The 17,418-nt window shown below is 49.1% G+C and overlaps 1 annotated feature.

Annotated features, from left to right (window-relative positions):
* Positions 622 to 3,608: an enhancer, noted in NCBI's record as "VISTA enhancer mm323". NCBI's record gives its function as "enhancer in: forebrain[3/7]" and the evidence as "EXISTENCE:transgenic organism evidence [ECO:0001131][PMID:17130149]".

Below are 17,418 nucleotides of genomic sequence, written 5' to 3' on the forward strand. Positions count from 1 at the left end.
CCTGCCTCTGACTCTCAAGTGCGCCACCATGTCCGGTTCTTTTGCTAATCTTTTTATTCATCTAAATTATTTTGTGTGTGTGCCACAACTGTGAAGACCAGAAAAGGGCATTGAATTCCCCTAGGAGTAGGGTTACTGACAGTTGTGACCCACACCATGTGGTTGCTGGGAATCGAACCCAGTCCTCTACAAGAGCAGCCAGTGCTCTACCCACTGAGCCATCTCTGCAGCTTTCTTTCTCTTTCTTTCTTCCTTTCTTCCTTCCTTCCTTTCTTTCTTTCTTTCTTTCTTTCTTTCTTTCTTTCTTTCTTTCTTTCTCTCTCTCTCTCTCTTTCTTACTTTCTTTCTTTCTTTCTCTCTCTTCCTTTCCTTCCTTTCCTTCCTTCTTTCTTTCTTTTTTTGTTTTTGTTTGTTTGTTTGTTTGTTTTTTGAGACAGAGTTTCTCTGTATAGCCCTGGCTGTCCTGGAACTCACTTTGTAGACCAGGCTGGCCTCGAACTCAGAAATCCGCCTGCCTCTGCCTCCTGTGTGCTGGGATTAAAGGCATGCACCACCACTGCCCGGCTCCTTCATTCTCTTTTAAAGATTTATTTATTTATGTATATTTGTACACTGTAGCTGTACAGATAGTTGTGAGCCAGTCAACCCCGCTTGCTCTGCCCGGCCTGGCTCCCTCAGTCCCTGCTAGCTCTGGCCCAAAGATTTATTTATAATTATACATAAGTACACTGTAGCTGTCTTCAGATGCACCAGAAGAGGGCGTCAGGTCTCATTACAGGTGGTTGTGAGCCACCATGTTGTTGCTGGCATTTGAACTCAGGACCTTTGGAAGAGCAGTCAGTGCTCTTACCCGCTGAGCCATCTCTCCAGCCACTGTCTTCAGCTATTTTCAATGATGCCTATGAGACATGTGGTCAGAGAGGGTTCCAGGACCGAGTGGTGGGACAGAGGCAATGAGGTGCAAGAACTACAAGCTCTCTCTGTCTGCTCACAGCCAATCTCCCTTCATCCTCTCTCACACCAAGGCTGAGCCCACTGGGATATGGAGGGCCCCGGAAAGAGGAGAGTATCCCTGGAAAGACAAAAGCAGAGCCAGGCGCCTGGGCTATAAGCAGAAGCCTGCTGCTGGCTTTCCCTCTGTTTAGAACAGCGTGCGAAGGCAGGCCCTCTGCTCAGCTTCAGGGTAGACAGCTCACGAATGGCTTGGGCCAGGGCACAGGGGGAGGCTGTCTCCTCTTGTGGAGTTCGCCTTAGGCCTCCATTTCAGGCAGGCTGCTATTTTTAGGGGGCTGGCACCATGGATAAATGCTGGGTAGGGAGCAGAGGGGACCTGACACACAGAGTCTGGGCATGCTGCAGCAGGGTGGGGTGAAGGAAAGGGGGCTGCCGGGCTGCCGAACAATGGGCTTGGGGGCTGGCAGGCAGGGTGGCTGTCACACCCAGTGCGATGTTAATCACATCCTGCCTGGCATCTCAGCAGTTCTGACACATGTAGCCCCACCCCACTCATGAGCACCCTCCCTGCCTACTGCACAGGGTGCTGCCTCCCAGGCACCATCCCTCCAATGCGGACTTCCTTTGTCTGTCTGTACCGGCACCACCAGAGGAAGGGTCCTTTCCAAGAAGGCCGAAAAGCCAAGGGTGCCGCCTGCTCCTTCTTGGGACTTGGCCGTTGCGGGCTGATGAACAGGAGGAGCCCCTATTGATATTCCAGCCAGGACTTTGGGGAGCTGTAACAACAGAAGCAGACCCCCGGCTAGCCAGGATGAGGCTTTCTGACAGTTGCTACAGGGATAGGAGGGAGCTTGACCAACGGAAAGGTGACAATCAGGTCACAAGAAGGCTGCAGGGAAGTGGCTCTGAGGATGGGGGTGGGGCATGCCCGCCTTGGATGGGGGTGGATTCTAGACCTCTGTGGTCTAGAGACGACCAGTTTCCCATCCATCCCTGCGTACCCTGATCAGGGCTTCCTCCCAGATCCTGCAACCTCAGACGCACATTGTTTCTTTGGCTCATGAGCCTGAGGACCAGGAAGGGAGGTGGGGAGGCACGGGGAGTGTGACTCACTTGTGGCCACCCAGCCAAGAGACTGGCAGGGGTGGGGGGGGCAGTCTGCATCCAATCAACCCCAGCTCAGCTGGCTGAGCTGGACTTACCAGGAAGTCCCTCCCCTCCTCACGGTGTGCACCCCCTCCCACCGTTCCTCACCATCCACCCCCTTGCACTTCTCTTCCCTAGCCGCCATTCCCCATGTCCCTTCAGGCTCCCTGGGCCTGGTGCTAAGGAAGGCAGGGCACGAGGCAGGGCACAGCTTCTCAGCTGTGGCTTTTGGTTGGATGTTGCGTTACCTTTATCTGCCTGCCTGTTCTGTTTTGTCTGCGATAAATACTATAACCAAAAAGCAACGTGGAGAGGAAAGAAAGGGCTCGCCTTTAGCTGACACAGTACAGTTCATCACCAAAAGGAGTCAAGGCAAGAACTCTCAAGGCGAGAAGCTCGAGAAGCTCGAAGCAGAGGCCCCTGAGGAGTGCTACTCCTCACTCGCTTGCTCCCTCGGGTCTGCTCAGGTACTTGTTCTACACAGCTCAGGCCCACCTGCCTTGGGCTGGCATCACTCACAGGGAGCTGAACTCTCCTAGATCAGTTAGCCATCAAGAAACTGCCTCACAAATATATATATATATATATATGCCCATAGGCCAATCTGACAGAGCCAGTTCCTCAGTCCAGGGCCTCGATCACAGGGTGACAGGCATGCTGAGCCACGAGCCAGCACCACCCTGGTTTCCTCCTCTGTGACACAGGGATGAGACATCTTTTGCAGGGCTGTTGTCCGTTACCAGGTGGGTGCCAGGCATGGGATGGATGTCAGCCACGTGAACTTTCTGTTCTTCCCGGGGACCCAGGCTGGAGGAATGGTCCAGCCTAGAGTTGCCCACCCCTGGACCTGGCCATTACACAACACCATCCAGGGGCTGTAGATGGATGCTGTGTTGCCCTCAGGGAAAGAAGGGAATGTTCTGGGTACTTAAAACCTAACGAAAGGCTAGCAAGACGGCCCAGCAGGTCAAAGCACCTGCCGCCAAGTGTGACAATCTCAGTTACATCTCTGAAACCTACATGTTGGGAGGAAGGGAACCAATACCCTTAGGTTACCCTCTGACCTCCAACATGCACCATGGTGTGTGCGTGCCACTCCCTCACACAACACACAAATCAATAGACGAGCAAATCAAATAACAGTAAGTGAAACCCGCCTGACCAAAAGCTTGCATCCATAGGGAGTGACAGCTCACACCGGGGAGGTGCCTGCTACTCAGGGACAGAGGAAAACTGTCCCTTCAAAGCACCAGTTGGACTAGGCATGGTGGCACATATCTATAACTAGGAGGTTGAGACAGACAGATCACAGGTCGGAGACCAGTCTGGGCTGCATAATGAGTTTAAGGCCAACCTGGGCTACAATAAACCGGTCTTTTAAAAAAAAAATCCACAAATTAAGGAAAGTTAACAGTGTTAGAAAATGCCCTGGTACCAACTGGGCACCTCCATGCACTCCTGGTCTTAATCAGGACTCTCTTGAATGCCAATGGCAGAAGGTCAGCTGTAACTACTAAGCATGCATGTGTGTGTGCGCATGTGAGTGTGTGTGTGTGCACATGTGAGTATGTGTGTAATTTAGGACTCAGGAACTTGTTCTATCTACATTAACAAGAGACTCGGCCAATGAGCTACACCCAAATAATTTTTGGTGGCCTATTAAGTCAGTCTCTCTCTCTCTCTCTCTCTCTCTCTCTCTCTCTCTCTCTCACACACACACACACACACACACACACACACACACACACACACACACACCTCTCTTGAGACAGGGTCTCAAGCTCTGGGTGATCTCAAACTCCACATATCTGGGACTGAAACAATGACTTTGTTTTGAGACAAGTGTGTAGCTCTGTCTGTCCTGGAACTCTCGTAGACCAGGCTGGTCTTGAACTTGCAGAGATCTGCCTGTCTCTGCCTTCTGAGTGCTGGAATTAAAATAAAAAAATATCTATTTTGTGTGTATGGGCATTTTGCCTGCATGTATGTCTGTGTATCACATGGGTGCTTGGAGCCAAAAGGTAGAGGGTGTCAGGGTGTCAGATCCCACGGGACTGGAGTAGGCAGTTGTGAGCTGCTGCCATGTAAGTTCTGGGAATCGAACCTGGGTCCCCTGAAGGAATAGTTAGTGCTCTTAACTGCTGAGCCATCTCTCCAGTACCGGCTTCTCTTCCCTAGGACTTGGATTCTATTCCCAGCACCCACATGGCAGCTCAGAACTTCCTATAACTCTAGTTCCAGGGAATCTCAGTTTCTTTTCCTGCGTCTGTGGGTACCAGGCACACACAGTGACCAGACATACATGCAGGCAAAACACCAATATGCACAAAATAAGAATTAATAATTCACCTCCCGAGAGTCCTGGGAGTATGGGCATGCAGCATCAGACACCGTTTCCTGAACTTTTGGGCACTGAACCCAGGGCATCATGTACCCTAGACAAGTACTCCATTGTCTGACCCACAATGGTAGCCCCTTCACGGGCTTATTAAATGGAAAAGAAATCTACAGGTGGGTCTGAACCCATAGAATGGAGAACACATCTTTGCTTTTTCTGTGTGGTCATTTCATAGTCAGACATGTCTGTTTGAGAAGGAAAGATGACAGACCTATAGTTCATAGAAAGTTATATGTTCTGAACTTGGTGCCTAACTTAATGTCTATCCAAACATCCCAAGCAAGCACCCTTCAGATCTCTCTCCTCTTGACCTTGTCTCTGAAATGGTAGAACAGACTCATGACCTCCAAGATTGGATCTGAAAGGGTAACATGACTTCTGCCTTGTGATTCTCTTGCTCTAGTGACAGGTAGCCTTTGGAACCAGCAGCTGCTGCCCTGTGACACGGGTGTGGGTCGGGTGTGGGGTGTGAGCCCACACTAGGGTCTGCAGTGAGTCCACAAGAGGGGGCCTGATGAGACAGACTCCCCTTGGGCTGCTGGTACCAACTGCAGGGTGCATAAGACACCAACCCAACTTCAGCCAATCCCAGCCTTAAGGGCTGTGCCCTCTGGTTTCCAATACCCATGTTGCAGAGCAAAAGATCACAGCACTGCTTCATCATGACTGGGGGCCAGAGCTGTCCTAAGTTACAGAGATCTGGGGATAATTTGCCCTGCAGCTATCAGGACTGTGACATCTTCCATGGATGCTCAAAATCACAGTGGAGAAGGCAGATCTGCAGATTGTCCATAGCCACAAATCAATGTCTAGTAAAATTTCCTTCTGACTTAGGGCCTTTGATGGTTGATCTTGACTGTGAATTTGGCTGAGCTGAGAAGGGCTGAGGGCTGGAGAGATTGCTCAGCGGTGAGAGCACCAACTGCTCTTTGAGAGGTCCTGGGTTCAATTCCCAGCAACTACGTGATGGCTCACAACCATCTGTAATGGGTATCTGATGCCACCTTCTACTGTGTCTGGAGACAGTGTCAGTGTACCCACATATATGAAATAAATATGGCCAGAGCGAACGGGGCCTGGGGGAAAAAGAAAAAAGAAAGGCCGAGGAGCATAGACACCCCAGTGTGTCTGGGAGAGGAGAGGAGCCCGGAGACATTGGTGGGACCATCCCATAGTCTGAGAGCCTGGATGGAGTATGAGAAGGAAATGAGACTGCCAGGGACTGCGGGTGCATACCCTCTCCCTCCCTTTTCCTGTCCATCCCCTCCTCCTCCTCCTCTTCCCCCTTTTCCTGTCCCTGTCCCTCTTCCCGTCCCTCCTCCTCCCCCTCCTCCTGTCCCTCCTCCTGTTCCTCCCCATTCCTCCCCCTCCCCCTCCCCCTCCTCCTCTTCCTCCTCCTCCCCCTCCTCTTCTCCCTTTCCCACTCTCTCTCATCCACAGTATGAGCCAATCTTACACGGCCCTCCCCACCATGGCCCCTAAGACAAGAAGCCTGCTCAAGTACCTGCCTGAGCTGGGTCACAAGTGGCCCTCTGTCGTGATGAAGTGTGGCGATAAGGAGAGGCTACCTCATTAGGCTTGTGAGGAGCTAGCCAGGCAGCACCTCGTAGAGCAGTGGGGACATCTTGTTAGGCTAAGGGAGAAGGCCCATGACAGCATAAGAAGGCATGTCTGGGGCTGACCATGAATGCTTCTGTCTATCAAAGAGATGTATCTATTAGGGATGTAGGGATTGGGAGGAAAAACTCAGTATAGTGAGAGTTGTGTTTTTTCCTACCTTTGCCAGACAGGGTGCTGAAGTCCAGCATATGGGCTCAGCCTTGAAGTAGGCACTTGATCCACATCTCTATGTAGTCAGCCTGCTGCTCTCAGAAGATAGAGACAGCCCCCAGTGAGCGTGGCATGAGCCAGAAAGGTATGGGTTTGTCAGCAGCATTGCTGCTGGAACAGAGGCTAAACTAACACTGCCTTATAGACAGGAGCAGATTATTTCCTAAAAAACAGCCAAGAATTAAGCAACCCTAGCCAACAGGCCGATGCTGGGCCTCGTTTTGTGCACATCTCTTCTGTCTGCCGACCCCAAACACGTGGTTCCTACCCCAAGACCTATGCTGGATGCTTCCGCTCCTATCAACACATCTACATTCCAGAAACACAAAGGGAGGGGGAAATGAATGGGAATTTTCTTCCTTATAAAGCATGATGCTTAGAAGGGCTTTTCCCTGTTCTGATTATCTCCAATTGGTTAGAACCTTATCACATGGCCACAGGTACTGCAAAGGAGGCTGGGACATGTAGTTTTTACTGAGTGATCATGTGCCCCACTAAGAATTACAGGTTCAAATGTTGAAAGATGGGCAGAATGGAGACTGGACAGTAATGGCTGGCACAGCCTAAGTCAGTGCTGGATAGCTGGATAGCTGGTAAGCTCTGTATCGTGGGAGATGCTACTGATAGTGCCAATACACTCAGGCGTAGGGGGGCGTATTAGCTCTTCCTCTAATTAGCTTCACATTCCTAATCCATGGCACAGGGTTAACACCAGATCTCACCAAACCTAAGACTGCACTTCAACATCATTAGCGTTAAGACATGTTTACAAGCAACGACATGTTTAAAGGACAGTGTTGGTCATTCTTAAAGGGCCTAGACAGGTGTACCTTGCAGATTTTGGTACCTGGTATTTAGTGATCTACAATGTAGTTGTAGTTGTTTGGAGAGTAACTTCACCAGTGAAGTTCACATCTCACGTTAAAGTTATTAATGCAGAGGCTTGAGACAGCTCTAGTTAAGAGTGATTCATTCCTCTTCTCGCTGAGGACCTGATTTCAGCGCTTAGTACCTGCATCAGGTGGCTCACAAGCAGTTGAACTCCAACACAGGGGGATTTGATGCCCTCTTTTGGCCTCTTAGGGTACTGCACTGTATGTGTGCATATGCACAAATACAACTTCCTTCCCTTCCTTCCTTCCTCCCTTTCTTTCTTTCTTAGACAAGGTTTCTCTGTATAGATCTGGCTGTCCTGGAACTTGCTCTATAGACCAGACGTCCCTCAAACTCAGAAATCTGCCTGCCTCTGCTTGCCGAGATTTTCTGGGATTGAAGATGCACACCACCACCACCCGGCTGTAAAATAAGTCTTAAAAAGGCATCAAGGCGATTCTTACGGACTGTCTGCGTTTGTCTGTGCTCTCTTGGAGAGTGCCAGGAGAGCATAAAGAACTCCATGTGCGTCATTTATTATTAATGTCCCCAAGTATACCCGTGGGAGAAAGGAGGTGGCTTCACTTAGCAGGTGCTAACAAATGCCCAGGGTCTAGTGAGCCTGTGAACTCCCTAAGGGCCTGAGAGGCAGGCAGAATCCACCCCCAGATTCTGCTCTTGATCTAAAATCAGATTCTGCCCTTGTTGGCTAGGCAGAGGGACAGCGGAGGAAATGGGACGGGATGGCTGACACTTCTGTGTTTTCCATCAGATGCCTTGGGTGAGCTTCCCATGGCTGTCATGACAGATGGCAGGAACCTACAGATAGGAGGAACCTAACAAGATTGAGCCTCCCCCCCAATCCGTCTAACAGCTCCAGGCAGAACTTGCCTTGGTTTTTGTTTGGCTCCTGAAATCCTTGGCATCCCTTAGCTTTACCCCACACCATTCCAGCCTCTGCCCCTGTATGTCTTCCCCTGTGTGTGCCTCTGTCCTCTGCTCTGCTGACAAAGGCACCCCTGTCATGTTCAGGGTCCCCAGATCCAGCCTGACTTTATCCCAACTAACTCCATCAACAGAAACGGGGTTACAGGTGCTTGAGGAGTTTCGGAGGCCCCTGTGCCGCCCTAAACCTCCTTTGCCGTGGGACTGGCTCTGTCTAGGTGCATCTCCTCCCCCCGCCCTCCCGCTCGCTGCCCCTTGGCACATCTGTGGGTTCCACAAGGCGTCTCTGACACCAGCCATGGTGAACGATGTGCTCCTCAGCGAGGGAAAGGCGGCGCCCAGCCAGCCCCTTTGGGCTGCCATCAGAGAGCACGTTAGTAGCTCTACGGGTACAAGCCCAAGGAGCAGCAGCAGAGCCCGTCACGCGGCTCGACCCGCATGCGCACGTGGGAATTTGTTACCAGACACCTCCTTGGAGCTCTGGCTCTTCTTTTATTTTTTCCTTCCAGGAAAACAACGTTGACAAACACATTCCAGTCAGGCATTTAACTTGTTACGGCACAAAGATTGCTTCAGAAAGACTTTCAGTTTGGGATTTCAGCCTCCCCCGTCAACCCCCCCCCCCACCTCCACCAAGAGAAAAGGAAATAAACCAGGCTAACATGTTGCAGCTGAAGGTCACATGTGAAGTTGTCTGGGCAAGGCAAGCAAGGGGACTTGTATTGAATCTTCAGAGCTGGGTGTGACAGTGTTCATCTGACACACCCCAGCGTTCAAGGGGTAGGGATGGGGATTGTGGGTTCCAGGCCAACCTGGGCTACACAGGAAAACCGTGACTTAAAAAAAAGACATGTAACCAGACGTAGTGGCTCATGGCTTTAATCCCAGCACTCAGGAGGCAGAGGCAGGCAGGTGTCTTCAAGTTAGAGCCCATCCACAGTGAGACCTTGTCTTAAAGAAAATGAAACCCAACACGAGCAGGGTCCTCAGGGCCGGAGACTCCGTCAGCTGTGAGGCTCCCTTGGCTCTTCCTCAGAGGGACATAAGATTCAAGGACACGGCACAGTTTGCACTATTTATACCAAGGGAAACAAAACCATTTGTTTGTTTGTTTGTTTGTTTGTTTCTGTGGTCCAGCTTCATTATTTTTTGAGAGCTGGAAGGAAAGTGCCTGTCTAAATAGCTCTGGAACCACACTGACCCCATGACATTAAAGTTTTTTTTTTAAAGATTTGTTTGTTTGTTTGTTTGTTTGTTTTATACATAGGAGTACACTGTGGCTGTCTTCAGACACACCAGAAGAAAGCATCAGATCCCATTGCAGATGGGTGTGAGCCACTATGTGGTTATTGGGAATTGAACTCAAGACCTCTGGAAGAGCAAATAGTTAGTGCTCTTAACCTCTCCAGCCCCAACTTTAAAATTTTTACAATTGCACTTATTTAGTGTGTGTGTGTGTGTGTGTGTGTGTGTGTGTGTGTGTGTGTGCGTGTGTGTGTTGTATGAGGAAGTCAGAGGACAGTTTGTGGAAGTCAGGTCTCTCCTTCCACCCTGTGGCTCCCAAAGGCCGAACTCAGATTATCAAGCTTGGCAGCCAGTGCCTTTATCTACAGAACATCTCATTGGCTCCCGGTGGCTTTTCAAAGCTTATGTGTATGAATACGTTGCTTACATGTTTGTCTGTGCCTGCACCATTTGTGTGCAGTGCTGCAGAGGCCAGTAACAGGCACCGGATACCCTGGGACTGGAGTTACAGACATTTGTGAGCAGTCATATGTATGGGTGCTGGGAATTGAACATGGATCTTCTGGAGGGGCAACAAGTGTTCTTCACCACTGAGCTAACTCTCTAGCCCATTATCCAGTGGCTTAAAAAAAATATGTTTTTTTGTTTGTTTTTTTTTTTTTTTGGCCAGGCATGGAGGTACACATATTTAATCCCAGCATTTAGGAAGCAGAGGCAGGTGGACCTCTGTGAATTCCAGGCTAGCCTGATCTACATAGTGAGTTCCAGGACAGCCAGGGCAATGTAGAGAGACCTTGACTCAAACAAGGACTGATTTTTTAAAATCACTTTTGATCATACGTATGCCTCCACATGTACACTTGTGTACAATGCCTGGGAAGCCAGAGGTGTGGGATCTCTCTGAAGCTGGAGTTATAGGTGGTTGTGAACCACCCAGTGTGGGTGCTAGGAACTGAACCTGGGTCCTCTGGAAGAACAGCAAGTGCTCTTAACCAATGAACCGTCATCTCTCTAGCCCTCCTGCCCTGCCATGGCTTTTAAAAAATACTTCAAGATGATGCTTGCTTTATTTTGAAATGAAATTCACAGATAACATATCTGTGGGACCGGAGAGATGGCCTTTCAGTTAAGAACACTGGCTGCTCTTCCAAAAGACTCAGGTTTGATTCCCAGCCCCCACATGGCAGCACATGGCCATCTGTAAGTCCAGTCCCAGGGGATCTGAGGCCCTCTTCTGGTCTCTAAGGACACAGTGCACAGACATGCATGCAGGCAAAACATTCATGCATATAAAAATAAATAATATTTTTTAAAAGTTCTCTTCACTTGCACACTAAAAACAATGCAGTGCCTCATGTGTATCTTAAAGGAGACCCAGTAACAATGAAATAATGGAAATTTACAAAAATATTTGAGTCTGACCTCTCAAACAACATGGTGGATGCTTGTGACCCAGTGGCCCAGCCTGGTGTATGTGTGTGTCACAGGGAGACCCAGAGACCATGGCAGCCTTGCTGCAGGACAAGGTCAGTAAATTTCCAGGCAAAAGAAAGGTGCTCCCGTGATCACAGGGTGAACAACTTCCTAGGACATTCAAGCTGTATGATAAGCATGGAAAAGATAAAAGTCAAATCCTTGCAGACCCTTTATTTACAAGCAGAGCTTTGGATTGCTGGAGGGTATGGAGGGACATGGCAAAGTGGAGACACTGAAAGTCTCCAGGATGCCCCCAGTGAGGACCACAGGTCTTTGCTGTGCCTCTGTGTGTGTGTGTGTGTGTGTGTGTGTGTGTGTGTACCCATGTGTACATGAGTGTGGGCATGTGTGCACATGCATGTGTGTGTGCACACCTGTGTGCATGAGTTTATGTGTGTGTGCATGTATGCATGAGGCTGTGTGTGCACACCTGTGTGTGCACGCATCCATGCAAGTGCATGTGTGCATGTGCATGTGCGTGTGTGTGAGAGAGTGTGTGTACATGTGTGTGCATGCAGTCAGAGGTCAGTGTCCAATGTCTTCTGCCACTCTCCACCTATTTTTTAAAGTCAGGGCCATTCACTGAACCTGTAGCTCAGCACTGTGTCTAGGCTGACTGATCAGAAAGCTCCAAGCCTCAGGCATCCCCCTGTCTCCACCCCCACATCTCAGGATTAGAGGCGTGCACGCCACCACTGACTCTTATGTAGATGTCAGGATCCAAACTCATCTCCTCCCGCTTCTGAAGCAAGCGCCTTACTCACTGAGTCAGATCCCCGGATCTCTCTTGATTTTGAGACAAAGTCTTCCTATGTAGCTCAAGCTAGCCTGCAGCTCCCTATTTAAGACCAGGCTAACTTTGAGGCAATCATCCTGCCTCTTACTGAGTGTTGGGATTCTAGGTGTGCAATCTCATTCTTGTCTGTTCTTTATTTCTCTCCTCCCTCCCTCCCTCCATCTATCTCTATCATCTATCTGTTATCTATCTACCTATATCTCTGTCTCTATCTATTTATCTATCATCTATCATCTATCACATATATATCATCTATCTGTTATCTATCATTTATCTACCTACCTATGTCTCTATCTCTACCATCTATCTACTATCTATTTCTATCATCTATATACCTATGTCTCTGTCTCTATCTATCTATCTATCTATCTATCTATCTATCTATCTATCTATCATCATCAATCTACCATCTATCTATCTACTATCTATCTACCTATCTATCTACCTACCTATCTATCTATCTATCTATCTATCTATCTATCATCATCATCTATCTACCATCTATCTACTATCTATCTATCTATCTATCTATCTATCTATCTATCTATCTATCTATATCTCTCTGGATCTCATAGGTAACCCAGGCCAGCTTTGAACTCAGGATGTAGCCAAGACTGTCCTTCTACAACTGTCTCCTGAGTGCTAGGATGACACACATGTGCCATCATGCCTGAGAGTTGAACCGAGACTCTGTGCATGCTAAGCAAGGGTTCTGCCCACTGAGCCACACCTTAGCTCCCATCTAGTCACTTAAAAAGTATGATATGTTCCTTTGTGAATGTGTTACCTCACTCAGGATGATGCCCTCCAGGTCCATCCATTTGCCTAGGAATTTCATAAATTCATTCTTTTTAATAGCTGAGTAGTACTCCATTGTGTAAATGTACCACCAACAATGGAGGAGTGTTCCTCTTTCTCCACATCCACGCCAGCATCTGCTGTCACCTGAATTTTTGATCTTAGCCATTCTGACTGGTGTGAGGTGGAATCTCAGGGTTGTTTTGATTTGCATTTCCCTGATGATTGAGGATGTTGAACATTTTTTCAGGTGCTTCTCTGCCATTCGGTATTCCTCAGGTGGGAATTCTTTGTTCAGTTCTGAGCCCCATTTTTTAATGGGGTTATTTGATTTTCTGAAGTCCACATTCACAATTCACATTCACACAGGAACTCACACAATATGTACTCACTGATAAGTGGATATTAGCCCCAAACCTAGGATACCCAAGATATAAGATACAATTTGCTAAACACATGAAACTCAAGAAGAATGAAGACTGAAGTGTGGACACTATGCCCCTCCTTAGAATTGGGAACAAAACACCCATGGAAGGAGTTGAGAACAAAACACCCATGGAAGGAAAGAGAGGCCCATTGGACACGCAAACTTTATATGCCCCAGTACAGGGGAACGCCAGGGCCAAAAAGGGGGAGTGGGTGGGTAGGGGAGTGGGGGTGGGTGGGTATGGGGGACTTTTGGTATAGCATTGGAAATGTAAATGAGCTAAATACCTAATAAAAAATGGGGAAAAAAGTATGATATGTGCATTAGTGTTTTGTCTGCATGTATGTCTGTGTACCATATACATACCTGATACTCAAGGATGCCAGAAGGAGGATTCCCTGGCACTGGAGTTAAAGTTGGTTGTGAGCTACTATGTGGGTACTGGGAATTGAACCCCACCCAGGTCCTCTGGAAGAGTATCAACTACACTTAACCACTGAGCCCTCTCTCCAGCCCCTTATCTGCTTTTTCTTGTTTGTTTGTTTGGGCTTTTTGTTTGTTTTGTTTGAGACCAGGATTTCTCTGGGTAGAATTCATTCTATAGACATACAGGCCTTCAACTCAGATATCCACCTGCCTCTGCCTCCTGAATGCTGGGATTAAAGGCATGCGCCACCGCCACCACCTAGCCATCTGGGTTTTTTTTTTAAGGTCAGCAAATGAAGCTGAAAGTGAGGCTGAGGCAGAACACGCAGTTGCTGGCAGGATAGTGATAAAAGGGCCCGGAACATGCCATCTTAGTATTGGCTCCTTCCCCTTGGCACCTGGTTTCTGCTTTCCTGCCAAGGGGAACACAGAGGCTTCTAGGCTGAGTAGCCTTATGAACCTGATAGGATAAAGAGGAACTCTCCCAGGGATCTCCACCCCACTTCACAGAGAAGCCTTCAGACTGCACTGTGAACCAGATGGGCCTAGGGTCATGCCAGCGTTCCCATTGGAGAGCTGCATGCCCAAGGGTAAGTCACTCAAGCTTTGGACATGGACAGGCTTGGGTCCCCAGTCCATGTGCCACTGTACACTGTGACCTTTCTGATCTCAGTTTCCTCTCCCATCATTGATGGCTGTGGGGTAAAGGCAGAATTTGGAAGTGACTGCCACTCGGGGAGAGGACCATTCAGTGGATGCCTCTCCTCTGCCTGAAGCAATCCTTTGGCGCCTCAGTCATTCTTAGCCAGAGTGTCCGGCTCCCTCTGTTCAGAATACAGAGTCCAGGGATTTGGCCAGGGCTGCAGTAGCTTGCTGGTGGGGTTCCTGAGAGCCGGCTGCATCCCTCCAACCCCCTGCTCAGTGGTTGGCACCAGGCGCCTGGAATCAACAGACACACAGTCAAAGAAACGCATATCTTCAACCCCGGCTTACTTCCAACCCTCAGAACAGAGAGTCAGGGTAAGTGCATGTCAGCAGACCACAGCGTTCAGTGTTTTCTGTCAAGCTGCCCAGAGCCCAGGAGAGCGTCAGGCAGGACAATTCAGGTTAAGCCACGCTCAGCTTGCTGTCCCAGGCTCTGCCACACTTCTTCGGGCCAGGCTGGCTTCCTCATCCAAAACCTGAGAGCTGCGTGCTTGCTGAGCCCTCCCTCCCCATAGAACCTGAGAGTGAGGAGTGTTGGGCGAAACTTCCTTCCTACTGGAAGGGATGCAGACAAAGAGGCACCCATGTTCTTGGACATCGCCATGTGTATACACACACACACACACACACACATACACACACACACACACACACACACACACGCACGCACGCCAGCACTGCAGCAGCCATTATGCCACCATGTGGAGGAAGCATGTGGGCTTCTGGTGGGATCAGTGTCCTAGTGAGCCCATTCTGACCAGGGACAGCCTGTATCTGCTCAGCTGCTTTTGCAATCCAGTAAAGATTCTCTTCTGCTGTCTTAGTCAGGGTTTCTATTCCTGCACAAAACATCATGACCAAGAAGCAAGTTGGGGAAAGAAAGGGTTTATTCGGCTTACACTTCCACATGGCTGTTCATCACCAAAGGAAGTCAGGACTGGGACTCACACAGGGCAGGAACCTGGAGGCAGGAGCTGATGCAGAGGCCATGGAGGGATGTTACTTACTGGCTTGCTCCTCATGGCTTGCTCGGTCTGCTTTCTTATAGAACCCAAGACCACCAGCCCAGGGATCCCTCCCACCCTTGATCACTAATTGAGAAAATGCCTTACAGCTGGATCTTGTGGAGGCATTTCCTCACCTGAAGCTCCTTTCTCTGTGATAACTTCAGCTTATGTCAAGTTGACACAGAAAAACAGCCAGTACAGCTGGTATAGGAAGGTGTGTGTGTGTGTGTGTGTGTGTGTGTGTGTGTGTGTATGTGTGTGTGTATAGATAGAAGATAGATAGATAGATAGATAGATAGATAGATAGATAGAGTTTGTGTATGCATCACCATACCTGGTGACTAATTTTCACTTGTTAATTATGTGTGTGTATATTTGTGGGTCTACACATGGGTGTGTGCACCTGAATACAGATTCTTGTCAAGGTCAAGGGCATGAGATGCCCCTGGACTTAGAGTTCCAGGCAGTCTCAGCCACCTACTATGGATCCTGAAACTCTGGCCCTCTGTAATTGCTCTCCGTCCTCTGAACAGCTAAGCCGTCTCTCCAGCCCCCAGTTGTCGTCGTTGTTATTGCTGGGTTTTATTTGTTGTTGTCTGTTTTGAGGCAAGTTTCATGGAAGCCCATACTATCCTCAAGCCCAGGTACAATTGAGGATGACCTTGAACTTTGAACCCTCTGCTGCCACCTCCTAAGTGCTTCTGTTAGAGCCCAGCCTTATATCATCACGTCCTGGTTGAGTGCTGGGGACGGAACCCATGGCTTCCTGCACGCAAGGCAAGCATGCAGTTATATGTCCAGACTGGTTTTGGCCCAACCATCTGTCATTTGTAGCTCTGAGAGTCAAGACCCAGAAACTCATGTGAGGAGAGAGAAACAGGAGAGGGATTCCAAGGGAATTGAGGGAGGCACCGAGGTAAGCAGATGGAGAGGGTGATGGCAGGAATGTGCCTCAGCAGACGGAGGCAGGGGAGTGGGGAAACCACACGTGGAATCTGCCCAAACCCACTCCTAAAGAAAGCAAGCCCGAGAGGTCAGAAAACCAGTAGCGGAATGGACTGGGAGTTTCAAGTCTTCCCACAAGGAAGCCAGGAGCCCACACAGCTCACAGGTGTGCTCCTAACAACAGTTTAGCCAGAGATGACTGCTCCCAGGATCTAGAAGAGCAGGGCCATTCTCAATTTATCCCCTGGGGCCAGAGTCCCTTGAAACAAGAATCTGACAAGAATCACCATTCTTGTGGGAAGACAGGGTTGCCCAGCAAAACCACTGGCCAGAAGGGACCCAGAGCTGACTCAGCTGGCAACAGACTTGCTGTGCCAGCATGAGTGGGAGATCAGATTCCCAGAACCACTCTGTGGTGGTGGAGACAGGAGAATTTCCAGGGTTCTCCGACTGCCCAGCCTAGCCAAATCAGTCTCACAAAACAAGGCGGGGAAAGTCTGAGAAACACATCCAACCTTGACATCTGGCCTTTACATGCATGCACTCAGGCACATGCATGTTCACACACACACACATGAAAGTGCACACACACATATGCACACATGCATGTGCATGCACACACGTGTGCACACAGGCACACACACTCATATGTGCTCACATATGCACACGTGTTGCAGGATATTTGATCACACTGTGTACCCTGAAGATTGTATTATTTGCTGAAAAAGCAGTTTCTCGTCCTGGTGTGGCTCAGTGTGACTGGAATACAGACACAGCTTTAGTACTCACCTGTAATCCCAAACAATGAAGGTTTGGGGTTTGCGTAGAGGGGAGCAGCCATGTTTGAAAGTGATGTCTGACTGAGTGGCAGACAAAGTGACGACTCGGAGAAAGATTTATAGAATGAGTCAGAGATAGGATATGTCCAACTCACAGGAGAACAAAGAGGAAAAGAGGCAGAGAGAGAGAGAAAAGGGGGGGAGAGAAGGAGGAAGAGAAAGAGGAGGAGGAGGAGGAGGAGGCAGTTTTACTGAGACAGTTGTACAAAGACAGGATGCAGAGAGAGAGAACAAGCTAGACACAGGTGAAGACAGCAGGAGCCAGAAAATGAGAAGGAGCCAGAAGATTAGAACAGATTGCTAAACTTATTTTGAGGTGAAGTAGAGCAACTGAGGAAGGGCTGAGGGAAAAGAGAATCAGTCAGCTTGGAGAAGAGTTTGAACCAGAACAGCTGAGTTGAGCCAGCCAGGCAGCACTCAGAAAGAACTAGAAAGGGTGAACTTACTCAGCATCTCAGAGGCTGGAAACATTCTAGGCCTACACTAAATTATACAGAGGCTAGACGCTTCCAGGACTAGGCCTAGGTTAGCAGACTGAGAGCAGGCTGAGGCAGTAAGCTTTCAGGACGACAGTTACCAATACTTTGAATGCATGCACGCATACGCAC

The sequence above is a fragment of the Mus musculus genome, chromosome 8 (genome assembly GCF_000001635.26).
Source record: "Mus musculus strain C57BL/6J chromosome 8, GRCm38.p6 C57BL/6J".
NCBI lineage: Eukaryota > Metazoa > Chordata > Mammalia > Rodentia > Muridae > Mus > Mus musculus.